The 18,752-nt window shown below is 53.8% G+C and overlaps 1 protein-coding gene across 1 annotated transcript in view; it reads left to right on the plus strand.

Annotated features, from left to right (window-relative positions):
• The window catches only part of RBFOX3 (RNA binding fox-1 homolog 3), a 510,574-nt gene that overhangs the window by 43,408 nt on the left and 448,414 nt on the right, over positions 1-18,752 (plus strand). The gene's annotated exons all lie outside the window — the stretch shown is intronic.

An 18,752-nucleotide genomic window follows, 5' to 3' on the forward strand; every position in this document is an offset into this window, starting at 1 on the left:
TCCCCCACCTCCCCCCTCCTCCCCCCACAGCCTCGGCTCTGACTTCTAGCACCAGACGTTACACGGGCCTGTTCTAGACCTTTGTATGTGTGGACGCGTGCCGTACGCAGTCTGAGTCTGCCTTCTCTCACCCAGGTGGCGAGTTTGAGGTCCGCCCCTGACGCTGGAGTCAGAGCTGCGCCCTCTCTCTTACTGAGTGCTGGTCCACGTATGACGGACGGGTGACAGAGTGTTTATCCAGCTTCCTGCTGAGGGACACCTGGTTGTCCCCAGTTTTTGGCGAATGTGAGGGAAGCTGCTAGGAACGTCCCGGTAACACACGTCCTGTCCTTTTCTCTGGGGAGGTGGGGGCTGCCAGAGGGTTCTGAGCAGAGGAGGGACGTGGTCCGCCTTGGGCTAGCCTCTGACTGCCAGGCTGAGACAGGACTCAGGGCCGGGGTGCAGGCTGGGCCGGGCCGCAGTCCTGTGATGGAGCCTGCAGCACAGTCCACAGGTGGGCCTCGGGGCTTCTCGCTCAGCTCAGAGATAGGCTGCCCGAGAGGGGTCCAGGAAAAGCCGTTTCCTCTCATCTGTAGAACGGGAGGAGCCCTCATTTATTCCCAGCACGTGGTGCATCCCCTCTCCTTCCACGTCACAGCCCCGGTCCCTGCAGGGCCCTCGTTTGTCTCAGGTTGCCTCCAGAGCGGGCAGCGGAGCAGAGGGCCCCGTGCGCAGGTGTTATGCTCATCCCTGCAAGGTGATGCCTGTCTGCTCTGGTCTGAGGGTTTGTCTCCCCCCAGATTCATATGCTAATTCCTAACCCCCAAGGTGATGTGTATGAGGCGGGACCTTTGGGGGGTGATTAGGTCAAGAGGGTGGAGCCTCGTGAATGGGATTAGTGCTCTTATTAAAGGGACTCCGGAGAGCTCCCTTGCCCCTTCTGCCCTGTGAGGAGGCACAGCAAGAAGATGCCGTCTATGCACCAGGAAGCAGGTCCTCACCAGACACCGAATCTGCCGGGGCCTGGATCTCAGCCTCCAGCCTCCAGAACTGTCAGCAATAAATGTCCGTCGTTTATAGGTCACCCTGTCTACGGTGTGCAAGCAGACTGAGACAGCACCGTTACGGAGTAACTGCAGGCTTCACATAAGAGATGAAGCGAGAAGGCGTCCAGGCTTCCCTTCGGACCCCTACCTCCCGAGACAGAACTGAGGCCCCGTGTGCTTGGAGGGAAAGGATGCTCCGGGCTGGCTGGGCTCCCTGGTGGACCCAGAGCACAGGCTGTGGTCTCCGCTTGGAGATGGTTGTGCTGCCGGAAGAAGCAGCTGGTCTTTTGTTGGAGAAGAAACATGGGGATGATGAGCACAGGTGGCCAACGTCGTCATGGAGGGACTCGGTCTCTCTCCGCCGCATCCAGAGCAGAGGAAGGAGCTCGGGGTAGAAGGCCGGTCCTGGTCCTGAAGCCACCCTGTTCCTGAGGGTCCTTCATCGCTGCTCGTGTCCTTGCAGGAGGACATGGTGCTTGGGCCCTACAACGCCCGGAGGAGCTGCCGGGATGCCGAGCGCCTTGCAAGGGAACCGGAGCCAGAGTGATGGGCGTCCTGGGGGCTCCTGGTGTGGAAAGGGCCTCTGTCGGCCGCCTGCTGGCAGCTGCTTTGTCTCCCTCCACTGGTTCTCTGCTCTGACTCCATTTCTAAGGCTTTTCTTAAATCAGCCCCTGGCAGGTGAGATGGCTTGGAGTTTTATGAGATTTTACACTCCCCAGAGGTGAATAATAGGGACTTTTCATCACTGAGTTTCCTGACAACACCTTCCATTGAACCATCAATTTCCGAACAACACCTGGGATATGCAAACTCTGTTTTCAAGCACGTCCCGGGGCTGGGATACGTGACAAGAGGTGGAGGGCGAGTTTCCTGAGAAAAAAATCAGCCGTGCGTTTTGGGTACATAAAAGACAGGTTGAGGTTTCTTTTCATGGGAAGGAGGTGGGGGGACTGAGGGGGGAGATATTGAAACCCACCAGCCGTGAAAGAGTGGAGAGAGGAGAGAGCAGGAGATGAAGAGGAGAAAGTGAAGTGAGAGGGAGAACGAGCGAGAGAGCGAGCGGGAGACGGAGACGACCGGCTAATCAAAGAGGCAGGTACAGGAGGTGAAATGCTTTCACAGGAGGCGCAGGAGGGTCTGTCTCAATGGAGGATGGCAAGTGGTTGTGGATGCTGTGTGAGTCTCCGACAACATGCGTCACACTGCTGCACACAAACCGTTCACGTCTGTGCTCACTGGACGTCGGTTCCGGGCCCAAGTTGGGGCCTCTTGCCACCCCCTCTACCTGGCCCCATCTGCCTACCAGGTGGGGACCCCTCCCCCGTTAGGCGAGGCTTTGTCACGAGCGGCCAGTTCCAGCAGGGGCGGCCACCCCTCCTCCCCTCACCCCTGCCCAGGTGGCTGCTGAGTCCAGGCAGCAAGCGCTTAATTGAGAGACATACGAACTGGAGGATGTCAGGAGGGTGGGAAAGCAAGATGCCCAGGGCCTGGGCCCCAGGAAGTAAAGGAAGCAGAGAGAAGAGCGGGATGAGAGAACCAAGTCTGGGCGCCCTTCCTGCCCCTGGGGTCCTCCTCGCTCTCGGGAGGCCCCTCCAGCTTCCGTGGCTGGGCCGGGCTGTTGGTGGACCCAGCAGCAGAAGGAGGGCAGTAAGTCGTAGCTGAGGGATGGGGCAGCCAGAACGGGTGAGGCTGCAGTGAGCAGAGACCTGGCCGTAGCCAGGAAGGAGTCCAGGGTCTGCAGGGGATGAGTTGCGAAGCTCAGCCCTGGGCTGCGTGTGGGAGGAGCTGGCGTCCAGGTCCTGGTGATGCTGAGCTGGGCGGGGCCCCCCTTGCACCTGGATTTGATATGAGTTACAGAGGATGCCTGGTTCCCTTATCTACCAACGTGTGCCGTTCATGCTGTGGGCACGCATGTGGCTTGCGTCAGCTCTATTTCTGGCCATTTCAGTTCTAGTTTTCTCCTACACACATTGGTGCAAACTGGGGAACAGAAAGACGTTTTCTGCTCTCTAACTCACGTTCCCTACAAAATGGTGTTTCCTGGGAGTAGCTTCTTGTGGGCGCGTTCTCCAGCAGAGACGGGCTGGCTTATAAAGTGAGACTCCAGGGACACTGGCTGTGTGGCAAAGAACTTAACCTTGTCTAGGGAGAGGTCTGGCCTTTGCCTTCAGCCCTGGAAGGTAATCTCCAAACCCTTGGAAGGTCCTGGTCTCTGTTTGCCTGGGGGCTCTGGGTCACACTGACAAAGTGATTTAAGGTGGGGCTCAGGGTCACGTGGTATCAACTCAACCTCTAGAGGAGCTGGAGACCGAGGTCAGCCTCCTGGGCACCAAACGGGCCTCCTTGGTGAACCCCAATAAAGGCTCTGGACACCAAGACTCGGGGACCTTCCTGCCTGGCAATGCTCCGTGGGTGTCGTCACACATGGATGCCAGGGATGCGATGCTGTCCTGACTCCATGGAGGGAGCAAAACAGAATCCCTGCATGTTGTATTTTCCTGGGCTCTTCGGTTGACTTTACTCCACGTCTTTTCACTGTAATAAACCATAACTGTGAACATAGCAGATTTCCTGAGCTCTGTGAGTCCTGCTAGCAAATTGCCAAACCTGGGGGTGGTTTTGGGGACTCTCGAACCTGCACCTGGTGTCAGAAGCGAGGGTGGCCTGTGCATGGTTTCCTGACTTCACACGGGCACCGTAGGGTGTTCCCTCGGTCTCTGCACCCCCTCACTACTCCTGGCCAACAGTAGCTCTCCAGCTCATCTCCCTGTTTCCTCTCACCCAGTTTGTTCTCTCGCTGCAGCCAGCGTGAGCTTTTAAAACCGCTAGTCCTTCCGGGTCTTTCCCTGATGAAACCCTCCGCTGGGCTGCATTTGCATGGAGTCTCAAGGCTTGTTCTTGAGCCGAAACCCTGGCATGATCCGGCTTTGGCTGACCTCTCTCCAGATGATGGCTCCCCTCGTGCCCTCCCCTACCACACTCCAGCGCCCCCAGCCCCACTTGGTTTGCAGAGCACACCTGAGCTCCGACCTGTGTTGGAGCCATCTCCCATTAGGCTTCTTCTCCCACTTTGAGTCTCCCCCAATGTCAGCCTCCTTGGGGGGGCTCAGAGGGGCTCAGAGGGGTCTCCTGCTTATTGGCCATCTCAGGGTCTATTCATAGCCTTCCCAGCACCCCTCTCAGTGGGGACTTACACACTCATATTGTTCCCTTTCCTGTTTATTGCCTGCTCTTTCTATACTGGGCACTCCCCAAAGGCAGGGACCTTGGGGGCTTTATTTGCACTTGTAGCATCTGGGGACTGCTCAAATTGCGCTTGTTGGAGCAACAAGCAACCCTCTGCCGTTGTCACCATGTGGCTAACTGGTGGTGCCTCAGCCCCCTTGATCAAACCAGCCCAGAATCTCATCCCAAGCAGGCTCCTGTGGGTCCTGCTGGGTCTTTCAGGTCCTTGGGGGTCTGGTCCCTTTCCTTGCACTCTCCTGGCTGGGTTATGCTGTGACTTACCCTGGCTGTGGGCCTGGTGGTCAGGAGGGTAGGTAGAGGCAGATCCCGGGTTCAGCACACCTTGTCTTGTTGGGGAGAGAGCTCTGCACTGTCTTCAGGTGGAGGCAGGGGATGTTTTTCTAGGCATCCACCCTCGGTGTTTGTGCCCATAGAGTTTCTGCTGCTTCTTCACTGTACTCTGGAGCTCCATCACAGCCATTTTCATCAGTATGCAGTTGTTCATTCATTATTTTTGTGGGGGAGACAAGCACTGGGACCTCCCCACTTCATCATCTTGCCGACATCCCTTGAGACCTTTTTCCCCATGGCCTAGCACGTGACCTATCTTGGTGAATATTCCACGTACCCTTGAAAAGAATGAGCATCTGCAGTTGTTGGATTTGTGTTCTATGAATGTCAATTAGGTCTAGGGGTTAATGATGTTCAGATTCTATTTCCTTACTGATTCATGGATGGTTTGTTCGATCAACTGCTGAGGGAGGGGTGTTAGAATCGCAAACTATTATTGTGGATCTTTCCCTTTAATTCTTTTGATTTTTGCTTTATATATTTTGGAGTTCTATTATTATGCCCTAGATGCTTGTGAATTTTATACTTTCCTAATAAACTGACTCTTTCGTCACATGAAATGTCACTGTTTAACTCTGTTAATACCTTTGTCTGCAAGTCTAGTTTATCTGCTGTTCGTATAACCCAACTAGCCTTCTCTGCTTACTGTTTACAGGTTACCATTTTTAACCATCTCTTACTTTCCATCTATCCCTGTAGCTGACAACCCCTAGCTTTTAATTGGAGTGTTTAGTTCATTTACATTTAATGTAATTATTGATATGGCCAGAATTAAGTCTATCATTTTACTATTTATTCTCTGTTTGTGTCCTCTGTTTCTTGTTCCTTTGTACCTCCTTTTCTGCCTTCACTGTGGTTAGTTTTATATGTTTCAGTTTTCCATTTTGATTTAAATACTGGCTTTGTAGCCTCATCTGCTGCACTTTTTTAGCGGTTTCTCTAGAGATTACTACAATGACTTTTTAAAGTCATGAGACTGAATGTGAGAAGAGACATCTTTCCTATACGGAGGGGATGTCCCAGAATGGAGCCTTGGAGCATTTCAATGTCTAGAGTTTGGAGAGATGAGGGGAAACTAGCAAAAGTGACTGAGAAGGTGCTTGGTTAAGTCAAGAAGGTGCTCAGTTAAGTCAAGAAGGTGCTCGGTTAAGTCAAGGAAGTGCTCAGTTAAGTCAAGAAGGTGCTCGGTTAAGTCAAGAAGGTGCTCGGTTAAGTCGAGAAGGTGCTCGGTTAAGTCAAGAAGGTGCTCAGTTAAGTTGAGAAAGTGCTCGGTTAAGTCAAGAAGGTGCTTGGTTAAGTCGAGAAAGTGCTCGGTTAAGTCAAGAAGGTGCTCGGTTAAGTTGAGAAGGTCCAGGAGAGAAAGTCGTGTCCCCAAGGCCAAGTAAAGAGATGCTTTCAAGGTGGAAGTGGGTTAGTGACTGTCGAGCACTGCTGAAGGAAGAGCGAGATGAGGATGGAGAACTGACCGCTGTGTTCAGCCGTGTTTGTGGGAGGGGGTAGTTGGCGATCTTGGCGGAAGTTCTTCTGTGGAAGAGCGAGGTGGAGCTTGTCTAGAGTTACTGCAGGAGAGAATGCGAAGGGTGAAGTGGAAACAGCATTAAAGATAACTCTTTCAAAGAATCTTCCTGCAAAGGGGAGCAGAGAAACAGTGCAGCATCTGAAAGGAGATTTGAATCAAAGGAGGGTTTTTATTGTCGTTGTTGCTGGCAGATATTAGGGGATATTTATATACTAATGGGAATGACTCAGGATATGGCAGAAAATGCATACTCACAAAATACAACCCTATTTGTATATATATACACACATACTTATGGATATGCATAAACTAAATTTGGATAGATAAAACTCTAAACATTAACAGCGGTTATATTTCGATTGTGGGATTATGAATGATTTTTATAACTTTTGTCTCTTTTTGAAAAATCTGTGCTTTACACTTTCCTCTGTCCAATAAGCTCCAATGACATCAACAATAAAAAAGTGAAGCGAGAGAGAGAATCAAATTCACCAAGAAAACCAGAGCACGGTTTTCTCATCTCTCTTAAAACCATTTTTCTATGAAAAAGAGTATGTCTGCTCATGGTGAAAACATTAAAATAAGATATAAAGCTAAAGAGTAAAAACTAAAAGCTCCCTGTCAGACTGTCTCTCTCTCTCTCTTTTTTTTTGTGAAGATGATTGTCCCTGAGCTAACATCTGTGCCAACCTTCCTCCACTTTACACGTGGGACGCCACCTCAGTGTGGCTTGATGAGCCGTGTGTAGGTGTAGGTCCCCACCTGGGATCCAAACCTGTGAACCCTGGGCCGCTGAAGCAGAGCACGCGAACTTAACTACTGCGCCACTGGGCTGGCCCCCAGATTCTCTCCCTTGATACCTGATTCCCACAGCACAACAGTAAAGTCAGTGGTGCATTTTTCCAGAAAATTTCTTATACATAAAATGCCTTTTTCCCCCCTACACAAACAGGATTTTATGTATATTATTCTGGAACTTGCTTTTTTGGTTACAATATATCCTGGACCCAGTAAACTATCAGCACATATTGCTCTTGCATGTGTCAAGAAAATGATTGTGGAAAATGCCATCGTACGGGTGTCCCACCATTTGTATTCTAGTTTCCCTCCCTGCAGTGTATTTCCTGCCGCTCTAACAGTATCCTACTTAACCCGTTGTGTGTACATCGTGGCTTGTTTGTGAGGATGAATCAGTGGGATAGATGCCTGGATGGGGAATTGTTAGGCTAAAGGCACATGTGTCCCCAAATTAATACTATCACCAAATAGCACTTCAAAAAGCTTTTACCAATTTAGTCTCATCTACTGTGTATCAGAGGGTGTCTTTTTACTCACTCTTTGTCCAAATACTGAGTATTTTAAATATTTTTGCCAGTTTGACACTTGATAATGGTATCTTGCTATTAGTCAAATTTCTTTAATTATGAGTGAGGTGGAGCATCTTTTCTTATGTTTAATGGTCATTTATATTTTTTCTGTTAAGCGATCATTTCTCTATTGGTTGTTTGTCTTTTACTTATTAATTTGCCAGAACTTTTTATTTATGAAGGTGATTGATCTTTTGTTCTATGTGATACAAATCCCTCCCCTACTGTTTAATTTTTCTTTCAACTTTGTTTATGGTATTTATTTTTCCTGTACAGAAGTTATTTATCTTTTCGTCAAAAGTCTTTTCCTTTTTCTGGCTTCTATGTTTTATGTAATATTTAATCATTCTCCACTTCAGGATTTGAAGATAATTCATTATGTTATCATGTCTGGTGAGAGTGACTTTCTCGCGGTCTCCCTAGCTTCATCTTCCACATCCAGGGGGACAGTTCAGGAGGGGGCTGGGAGGGAATGTGGCCTCGCTTGGCCTTGCCTGGCCGGGGAAGCCCCCATATTCCAGGCCCCCGGCTTCCAGACTCTGTCACGGCTGCTCCCTCCAGCCACTAAGAGGGGTCGGAATGTTTGGTTTGCCACGTGGCGTCTTTGAGAAACGGCCCCTGGTGCCAGGTCCTGTGAGTGCAGGCTGAGTCTCGGGGACACCAGGCAGCCTTCCCCGAATCCCCCAACCCTTGACCATGACCCCAGGCCTGTCCCATCCACGCCTCACGGCTTAGACCTGACCTATGGAAGCAGAGAATTGTAGAGCTGGGGAAATCCTAGCGCTCATGGATGTCAGAGAGCAAGATGGTAGTTAAGGGAGCAAAGAAAGTTCAAGGATGCGTAGACAGTAAACAGCAGGTCAGAGGCCTTGACACCAGGTCCCCTTCTACCCAGTGCTGACCCCTGTCACAGCTCTCGTCCTCTCAGAGTCAAGTCCCCTGAAGGCTCCCGGAGGCCGGCCAGTGCCGTCTGAGACAGCTGAACACAGTGGGTGCTTTATGACCCCTGTGGACGGGTCGCTGGCTTTGCAGGCTGGGCACCGTGTCCACAGCTCGGCGGGAGTGGGGTTCACTCTGCTACTGGCTCTCGAGGACGTGTGAGGAAGGGGGGCACTCCCAGCCTTTCCTGCTCACGGGGGCTCCCACGGCAGGCGGGTGGGGGATGACCCGCCGTCAGGTTCTCCATGGAAAACAGGATGTGAGGGCAGCCCTCAGGAGGGCGCAGGAGGCACAGCGGTTGTCGGGGACCCTGGGACTCCAGGCTGGGGCCCCTCCCTGCCTCCGACGGGATGCCCAAGGCCGGGCACACCAGATAAGCTTATTGCCAGAGAGGCTGAGCCACCAAGGGCCACTGAAGACAAACTGGTGAAGAGCAGGACGGATGTGAATCGGTCCAGGGCGCCTTATGGGGGTTTTAGGTGCTTGGATGGGGGGCACAGACCCACAAGGGGATCTGTTTGAACAGGAAACCAAGCAGGAGAGACGATTAACAAAACAAAATGCAAACTGGTCTCGGGGCTCTGTCGTTCCAAGGGCGGCACGTGAGGGGATACCGGCTCTGGGAAACCCCGTGTCCGGGAGAACGGTTGGAAGGACAAAAGAAGGAGCCACAGCTGGACCCCGAGAGCGGCTTCTGACGCCTCCTGACAGGAAACTCTACTGACCCACCAGGTGTTCAGTTTATTGACTTTTAATTCCAGTTATAAAGCATGTCCAATTCCAGCCCCCAGAGTGTGAAGCAGACAGAATCACTTACAATTGAAAAAAAAAAAAAATCGCTGCTGAAACCTGAGCGACGCCCAGTCAGGCTGAAGGCTGGTCGCAGTGTCTGCCAGGTCTGGACTTGGACCAGGTGCCTCCCCTGAGCACCGTGTGGCAGTGGTCGGCCTCCACGCCTCTCTGCTGGTGGCCCTGGTGCTGTGCAAGAATGGGGTGGCCCTGTGTCATCTAGGACCAGGCGCCCCTGGGCTGGAGCCGCTGTGGCCTCTGCCTGAACCCAATCCACTCAGTCTGCATTCTTCACTGTGGCTTCTTCATATGGAGACTGGGGAGTTGCTCTTCATGTCCCCAGGGCCACTTGGCTGGGGGGCTGCGGGCACTGACGTGCAGTGGCCGTGGGCTCTGCCCTCCACCTCCTGCCCCGGTGTACGGAGGATGCTCATATGCAATAGAGAGATTAGGCCAACTGAAAGGGAGACCAGAGCGGGTGTGTGTGAGAGAGAGACAGAGAGAGAGAACATTGGGGCTCCCAGGGAAGCTCTACCCCATCAGTGGCAGCCACTGAGTTGTCTTCCTGAGTAAGCTGGATGAGGTGAGTTTCTATCACTTGTTACCTAAATATTTTGACTCTGTGCCATGTGTCTGAAGCTGGGCTGGGATCCGTCGTCTCCACGGCCTGCCCAGCCTCACCTGGAGTTCCCGCATCTCCTCCACCTCACCCGTTCCCATCCAGAAAGTATTTTCTTCTCCTCGTCGAGGAGTAACTTGAGCTCGCCCCCTCCCACCTGCCCTCTCCCTTCTCAGGGACTTCAAGGGCCCTGCATGCTGGCCTTGGGGTTGGCTGAACCTGGTACCCTGGCCTGGTGGCCGCCCCAGCCCACCCTCCTCACAGTGACACAATTCTCTCTGCCATAGGCAGTGCACCCAGAGTGACGTGACCCCAGAGCTTGGCGGTGGCTGAGGGTGACACAGCCTGGGGCCCATTGGTCGGCCTCCAGGGAAAGGCCTCCTGGTGGCAGGTCTCTGCCGCTGGCCAGGGCTCTGGAGGCCGTGTCCTGGCGACCTGGAGGAGCGTGTGGCTCCTTCGGGGACAGCTCTCTCAGAGAACTTGTGGATGGTCTCTGGGTGGGCAGCATGAAGGTCATGAAGCTGAGCAGCTGCCAGAAGGTCCAGACTCGTGGGTCTGGGGGGCGTGGTAAGAGTCCTCCTTTCTCTTCCCACTTCCCCCGTGAGACACGGGCTGTCACGTCACGTGTTCCATCATTGCCTTCCAGACCCCTCACCTGGACGCGTAACTTGGCCAGCAATGACCCTGGGTTACAGAAAGGTGGAGCAAATGCAGGCAGATGTCACGGACCCACAGGCACGGGGCCACAGAGATGGCGAATATGACTTCCAACCCGCTGTAGGGGTGCCAGTGGGGGCCCTTTTTGGACCAGAGGCACATGGGGTTCTAACGAGGACTTCGTGCTCCGGCGCACACCCAGCCTCTGTCCGTCTCCTCGGGCTTCCACGGCCAGCACATGCTCTGTCCACCTCGGTCCCCTCCCCTAGCTTGTGTGTGGATCCAACCAAACGTAAGCCGGATGGCGGAGAACCCATCCACGACGAATCAAGGCCGTCCACACTTTCAAATATTAAATCTGTCCAGAATATTAAATAATTTCCTCTTCAGTGATCCCAGTAAACTTAATTAGTGCTTGTCCTCCCAACAGAGTTGTCTCCCGGTTTCTGAGACGTTGCAGTCACAAGGAAGGAGCCTCCGATTCCTGCGGGGCGCGGGGCTGCACCGTCTCCCTCGCCAGCCCCCTCGGCTGCGGGAGCCCTGGATCGTCAGCCGCCGGGGGCCTCTGTGCTGGGCGTGGGCGTGGGCGAGGGCAGGGGGCACAGAGCCCCGTCCTCCGAGAGCCATCCATTCTCTAGGAAGAAGGACAGCAAGCACTTCCTTTGGTGTCCAGGTGGAGTTTGGGTCCCTAGGGCCCTCGCTGGCTGTGCGGTTGCAAAAACACTGTGGCCTCCATCTAGGGCCTCTCTCACTCTCTCAGACGGCCAGCTCTGGGGGAAGGCAGCCGCCGAGCCCCAGGCCAGCCGTTCAGGTCTGGGTTGTTTAGACTCTCAGAGACTCGGTTTCTTTGCCTGTAAGCTGGAAGCAATGACACTGACCTCATGCCATTATTTTGAAGGTCGAAAGTGAAAATGCACACTAGGTGTCTAGCCCATAGTAGGAACTGAATAAATATTGTTTATTTTCTTCTATTCCTCTCAAAAATCATGAGCCTTAAAAATATTTATTTTGTAATGATGAAACTTCCAGAACTTCAGTTCAAAATAACCCGCCCGGGCAGGGGCCTTCTTCTGAGAAGAGCGTACGGGGAGTTCGAAGGTGTTGCCGCCGTGGGTGGTCCACGAGCTTCAACGGCACACGGGAGCTCCCAGCAACTCGACAGAGGCAAGTCAATTTAAAACTTAATCTGAAAGGAACCTCAAGAGATTGGATCATGGGATGCGTTACCGGACGTTTCCTCCTGGAATGAAGGAGGTCGCCTTCTGGCCACGCTTGTGCGGTATGTTTTGAGTCTGGCTACTGAGCAACAAATAAAAACAACTGCAAATGTCCCCGATCAGCCAATGATTTATTTGCATAATTAGCGCTGTGTCAAGTCCGTGCGTCAAGGTGCGTCACGCTTGGCTGACTGAGTTCTACCAGGGCGCTCCATCAGCTTCTTGTCAAAGGCACGAGAGCCTTCCCACCCAACAGGGGCATCCCCACGCTCACCAGGAAGTGTTTTCTGTTCTTTCTCACCCTGCAAGCTGGTGCATTGGAGGATAAACGGCCTCAGTAACATCCCAATCAAATTAAAAAATACTCCTTATATTTTTCCTGATTACCAATGCAATTCAGGTTCAATGTAGAAAACTTGGACTACACAACAAAATTCAAAAAAGAAAATAAAAATTGCCTGTCATTCACCTCCGCTGAGGGAATGGCTGCTGGCCCTGGCGAGCGCGTCCCTCCAGCCTGTTTCAGAGACTCGGGGAGTAGAAACGGCTTTGCACCGCGCATTCTGTTGTATAAACACTCTGCAATGGCATTCAATATCCTCCTACAATAGGATTGTTAATGAGCGCACAAATTATTTACCAAGCACCCTGGTGTTGGACATTTAGTTTGTTTTCAGTCTTTTGATGTCATCAGCAATGCTGCACATATTCCAGCACATAAATCTTTCGAGATAAGTCTCCGTGTTTGTTCCTGAGATTCTCCTTAGGGTAAATTCCTATAAGTGGAATAGCCGGGTTAAAGGTTAAATACATTTTGAAAGCTTTTGATCCAGGTGCCCATCGGCCCTCCAGGAAGATTATGCCAGCCGCGAGCCCACCAGCAGGCGCGTGAGAGGGTCGTTTCCCAGCGGAAGTCCTGGATGCAATCAGTGGTTTCAAAATCCGGCGGGTGGAACAGATGCACGTGTGTTTCCGTTTCGATTTGCATTGCTTTGGTGACTGTTGAGATTAGACTATCTTCCCTACTTCGAGTTCCTTTTCAAGTCCTTCTTTTGTGAGTTGCCTCTTCAAGTCGCCGCCTGTTGTGGTCTCATCCGGCATATGTGTCCCTGTCTTTGGTGTTTAAAGATGGCGTTGGAGGTGAGGATGGCCATGTTAGCGTGTGGGAGTAGAGATGAAAATATTGACAGAGGCCGGCAAGGCCACTCCGTGGGTGGAGTATTTCTTCCTGTTTTTCTCGAAGCACGTACCATGTGGTGTTACCATTTAGCTGTTTACCCGTCTGCTTCCAAAAAGCAGTACCCAGCGCCTGGGGGGCAGGACTGGGTCTTTTCATGCCTGTGGGCACTGCCTGACCCCCAGCTGGGCACTTAGAATGTGCTCAAAGGATATTTGAGGGAGAAATGGATGAACGAAGACCTGCGCGAGAATTGCTTTCTTTGGGCAATGGCAAAGTTGTTCACAGAGGCGGCTAAGGTCTTTGCCTGTCCCTTCATGGGGCACTCCTGGGAGGTCCCCTGAATGGGGAAAGTGGGCAAGCCAAGAAGATGAGGACAGCGTGACGGACCGATTGGAAAGGCCTGGTACTTGGAGCAACAATAACAGGAACAAATTGCATTTAATTCGTTTGACGTCAAAAAGCACCCGGTGAGGGCAATAGAGGGCTCCTCAGTGGGCACAGGGTCTCCCTTTGGGGTGATGACAATGGTTTGGAACTGGATAGTAGTGATGGTGGCACAGTCCTGTGAATGTACTGAATGGCACCGAATTGCACACTTTAAAATGGTTAATTCTGTGTTATGGGAACTTCATCTCAATTAAAAAAAGAGAAAAAAAGCACAAGGTTCTCCTGGCTGGCCCTTGCTCCCGGCCACTTCAGGCTGACATGTGGTGTGTCAGGACTGCCAAGGCCTCTGCCCACTTGCGATGGAGCCTGGAATTGCATCCGTGCACGTGGCCCTGGCTTCCTTTGTTAGCCCGCCGGTCCCAGTCAGAACAGGTCCCACTGTTGAGTGGAGTTTGCAGGGGACAAAATGAGCTGGGATCGCAGGAAGATGACCAGAAGGTGTGTCTGCGCCAGGGGCAGCATGGGGTCTGAAGCACTCGGCCAGGGTTGATCATCCCTCAGCTTGTCATTGTCCAGGGGGATGCAGAGGAGGACCCTCTGGTGGGCAGGATGGGGACAGGGCCTGGACAGGGAAAGGCCAGCATGTTTGTCCGTTTGGAGCGGGGCTCCCTGAGCAGGACGGCGGGAGGGAGTCTGTGGGCTTCTGAATGCTCAAGCAACCCTTTCTCCGTGGTTGGGTGCTGCAAGGACCCTTAAGCAGGGGAACAGGCCTGAGGACAAGGGAGGAATGGCCCGGGGGTGCCGCTGGAGCCCAGCAGGAGGGGAAAGGTTTGGGGGCCAGGGCTCTTTGTTTAACCTTGAATTTTTGCTGGTTGAGAGCCATGCCCTCCCGGAAGCGGGGAGGAGAGACGAACTGACAAACTGGGGATGGAGGCAGAGGAGCTATTTTGGAAAAGAATGAACTTCCCGGAGGAGGTGGAGAGAGGAAAATCACCTGGAACAATAAGCAGCTCACCTCTCCTCCCGCCCCCACGTCTCCTACGCGGCTGCTTCCTGCAGGGGAGGAGCAGCGAGGCGGTGGCTCAGCATCCACTGTTTGTTTGGGGCCCGCAGGGCTGCTTCAGATAGAATTGTGGGATCTCCCTCCTGGAGACGGACCGAGCAGTCATGAGGTCCATCCTCACCCCGTAGCAGAAGAGAAAACCAAGCTCCGAAGATGCGAATGGCTTGTCCCCGTCACGCAGGTGGCCAGGCTGGCCAGGTACCCAGGTGCTCCCTCCCTGGGCTGGAGACTGTCCTTGGGCCTGAGACTGTCCTCCTTCACCAGGGGAGGCCGCCTTCCTGTTTCTTGGGCACCGGAGGCGTGGGCGAGGGGGTGTACAGTCCTGGAGAGTGAGCGTCTCATTTTCATCTCTACCACCGTGGAAATCTGCCCTAGACACTCTAGGGGACCAGCTATCTTGAAGATGCACGTGGGGAGTGCTGGGTGGGGGTGCTGGTCCAAAGAACCTGGGGGCTCAGGGTCATTTATTGCCACTGCCGGGGACAAACAAGAGACCCAGCACAGCAAGGGGAGTGTTTCCCTGGATGGGCCCCAGGGTGGGGACCAGTCCCCTGGGCCAGGTGGAAGACCTGCCCGACCCCACCTTTGCAGTGTCTCAGTGTGAGCCCAGCACATCAGATGACCCACCCCATCCTTAGGTTTTCTTTGTCTTTTTATCTGTAATATGTCAAAGTGGTATCTGCCCAGCCCATGTGGCAGCCTCACACGGAGGTTCAGTGTTGGCTCAAGGTAGAAATGTAGCTGTAGTCAGGACAGAGACGGGCTGAGCGCAACAGGGACTTCAGGGACAGCGCCTTCAAGGGGTTGGAAGTGACTGTTCAGAGTCAGGCGGCAGAGGTCCAGGACGTCACCTGGAGAACCGGGCTCTCCCTTGGGGTCCCCTCCTCGGGGAGCTGCCCCCACATGCATGGTCTAAGATGATTCGCCTTTCATCCATGTTCCAAACCTCCGGATGGGATGGAGGAATTGGGAGGTGAGTGAGGGTGGGGTCGGGGCACATCCCTCCCCTTAAGTGCTTGACCCACAAGCGGTGGGTGTCACTTCCTTTTTACGTCCCATCGGCCAGAGCGTAGTCACGTGATCACACCTAGCTGTAAAGGAAGCGGGAGCTGCAGTCCTTGTCTTGGACGATGGTGCGCCAGCTAAATACCAGGGTTCTGTTATATGAGAAAGGAGAACAGGTGTGGGGACACGAGCATCCTCTGTCGCAGGTGGGGAGATGTTCCCTAGGCTCTACTGGATGATGATGATTCTAAGGGACCATCATTTTCATATTAAATAAGCTCTGGGGTCCGCTGGGTCCACTCCCTCCCTGCAGAAGGGGCAGGGGGCTGCTTCCTGCTTGCTTGGCGGGTCTGTGGGGAGAGGGTGGTGACACCGAGTGTCAGGCCCTGGTTGTGGAAGGGTGCTTCCCTCTTTCTGTTGCTACGAAGCAAGGAGAACTGAACAGGGAGCACCACCACAGCTGAGGCGGGATGGGTGGGATGCAGGAGCTGGGGGTCTGGTGGAGATGCTCATCCCTGGAGGGTGAATCCAGGGAAGCTTCTGGTCCACCTGACCCCTGGCCGAGGCCTCTCTGTGTCTCCTTCTCTGCCTACATCCTCCGCCTCCCTGCCCGTGGCCTCTCACTCTAGTCTGAACTGTGGAAACAATAGGACAACGCATGTTGCCCCAGGCGACGATTTTAATAATTGGGCTGTGCTCTGGTTCCGTTCACTTCATGAACTATTTCCAGCTCAGGATTCATTAGCTTGCCCTTCCCCCGGAACGACTGAAAAGGTGTAAGCACCCTCACCACCCCTCTGCTCCCCAGAGTTGGGTTTTCTGCTGCTGGTAATGGACGCTCTCTCCCACACCCCGGAGCCCACACCTGCAGCGGTCTGTGCACTTGTGTGTGGGTGAGTGAGAGCCAGCCACATGCCAGTCTATACCCAACCCGTTTACTTTTTAAAATGGAAGCGTGTGTCCATACGAACCTTCATAGCGGCTTCATTGGCAATGGCCCCAAACTGGAAATAACTCAAATATACATCAACCATGGGGGAGCCAATGGTGGTGGAGCCACCCGCCGGAACGCCCCCCCATCGATGAAGAGGGACAAAGGACCGATGCATGCGTGCATCTCTGGGGAATCACGCTGAGCGAGGAAAGCCAGACAAAAAAAGAGTACTTGCTGAATAAGCTCATTTATATAAAGTGCCAGAAAATGCAAAGTGATTTATAGAGACAGAAAACAGATCAGTGGCGGTGTGGGGGTGGGGCTGTGTGTGGGTCGGGGGAGAGATTGAAAGATTCAGGAGGAAAGTTTTGAGGCGATGGCTACCTTCACTATCTGGATTGCGGTAATGGTGTCACAGGCATATCCCTACGTCACAACTTATAAACTGCGCCCTTTAAACACGTGCAGTGTGTTGTACGTCAATGACACCTTGATAAGGGGCAGGACAGCTCTCTGGGGTCTCTTCTAAAGGGCACTAATCCCATTTACAAGGGCTCCACCCTTGAGACATGGCCGCCTCTCAAAGGGCCCGCCGCCTAGCACCGTCACACTGAGGGTTAGGATTTCAACACGTGGATCCTGGGGGGGGGACACAAACATTCAGTCCACTGCACTGTGTAAATGCTCTGAGTCAGTGTCTGTCCCCTCTCTTGTCCACACGCCGAAGCTTCTGTCCCACCCTTGGTCCCATCAGAGGAGGTAGAGATGCAAATGCTAAGCATGGCCCTGGGCTGGCACCCGGGCGCAGTGAGCTCCCCGGGCAGGCGGCATATTTGTCGGGACAGTCACCCACTGCCTGGAAGCTCCTTGATCTGGGGCCGTGTTTGCCCCTTCTTGTGGCTCCTTCTTTGATCAACAGACAGCATCGACTGCATGAAGTAACCGTGTTCAGTGACAGGTATTCTGCTCCGAGCTGTGCCCTGGGCCGTGGAGGTCAAAAAGGAGCCTGTGTCACTGCCTCGGGCTCCACGTCGTCTGGTACTTGCTGTTTAAATAGAAGGACAACGGCCTGTGGCAGCCCATCCTCCTGCTGGTGTGTGTGTCAGTGTCCTGGGGCGGCCACGACGAAGTTCTGCAATCTGGGTGGCTTAACTCAACAAAGGTGCTTTTCTCGCAGGTGGAGCCCAGAGGTCTGAAAGGAGCAGCCTGCGCTCCTTCCAAGGGTTCGGGGGGGAGACTTCCTGCCTCTCCCTTGCTTTCGGTGGCTGCTGGCGGTCCTTGGTGTCCCTGGGCTGTGGCTGTGTCACTCCAGCCTCTGCATCGGTCTCACGTGGCTCCTCCCTGGTCTGTGGTGTTCTCCCCGTGTGGACGGCTGCATCCCAACCTGCTCCTCTTCTAAGGTCTCGGGTCACACTGGGTTGGGGCCCACCTGTATGACCTCATCTTACCTTGATCGCATCTGCAAAGACCCCGTTCCCAAATACGATGGCATTCTGAGCCGCCGGGGGCTTAGGACTGGGACATACCCTTCTGGGGAGACACCATTCAACTCATAACAGTGTGGATCTCAGTGTCCGGGGGGGAAAGGTTACACAGCCGTGCTGTCCACGAGACCAGGGCCTTGGGGCCTCCTGGGACACAGTCACTGGCCTTCCTCGTGATCCAGCGCCTGCCCCTCCCGGTGTGTGAGCTCGGGGATGCCCCCCCTCCTTTCAGGTCCTCAGTTCATTCATCTCTAAAAGGGGGCCGTCAAAGCCTGTGCTCAGGGGTGGGTGTGGGGAGCAGCTGAGACAACATCGGGCACACGGCAAGCCTCAGAAAGCGCTGGAAACACGTGTACGGGTGGGTCTGGACATGCCAGCAGAGGACCTCGAGGGCTGGCCGGGCAGCGTGGACGGTGCCCTCCCGGGCAAGGACAAGCTGTGACGGGTCCTGCTGGGGGAGGGGGGGTGCAGGGCGTGAGTGGTGTTTTAGGGGTGTCACTTGTCTTAGGCACAGGATTGTTGGTTTGAGGGGGGTGAGTGAGGGTACGGGGGTGGGCAGGGGGACCGGCTCCCTCAGAGGGGGTGTCCTGTCCAGGTGGGAGAGAGATGGGGGAGGGAGCATTGTAGCTGAGTTTGCAGAGCTGGGAAGACCGCGGCTGCCTGAAGAGAAACAGGACCGTCCACGGGAGGAACGGGCAGTGTGGCCCGAGCTATGTTCCCTCCAAATCTGTCTGTGGAAGCCCTAGCCCGCCATTCCCCAGGACGTGCCTGCATTTGCAGAAAGGGCCTCTAAAGAGGAAGTCAGGTCTAACTGCAGTCAGGAGAGTGGCCGCGTCCTTATGAGAAGAGATCAGGACACAGACACACGCAGAGGGACAAGCACGTGAGGACACAGTGGGGAGACACCACCTACACAGTCGGGAGTGAGGCCTCAGGAGGAACCAGCCCTGCTGGCACCTGGATCTCAGACTCCCAGCTCCAGACTGAGGAG

The sequence above is a fragment of the Equus przewalskii genome, chromosome 10 (genome assembly GCF_037783145.1).
Source record: "Equus przewalskii isolate Varuska chromosome 10, EquPr2, whole genome shotgun sequence".
In the NCBI taxonomy this organism is placed as follows: Eukaryota; Metazoa; Chordata; class Mammalia; order Perissodactyla; family Equidae; genus Equus; species Equus przewalskii.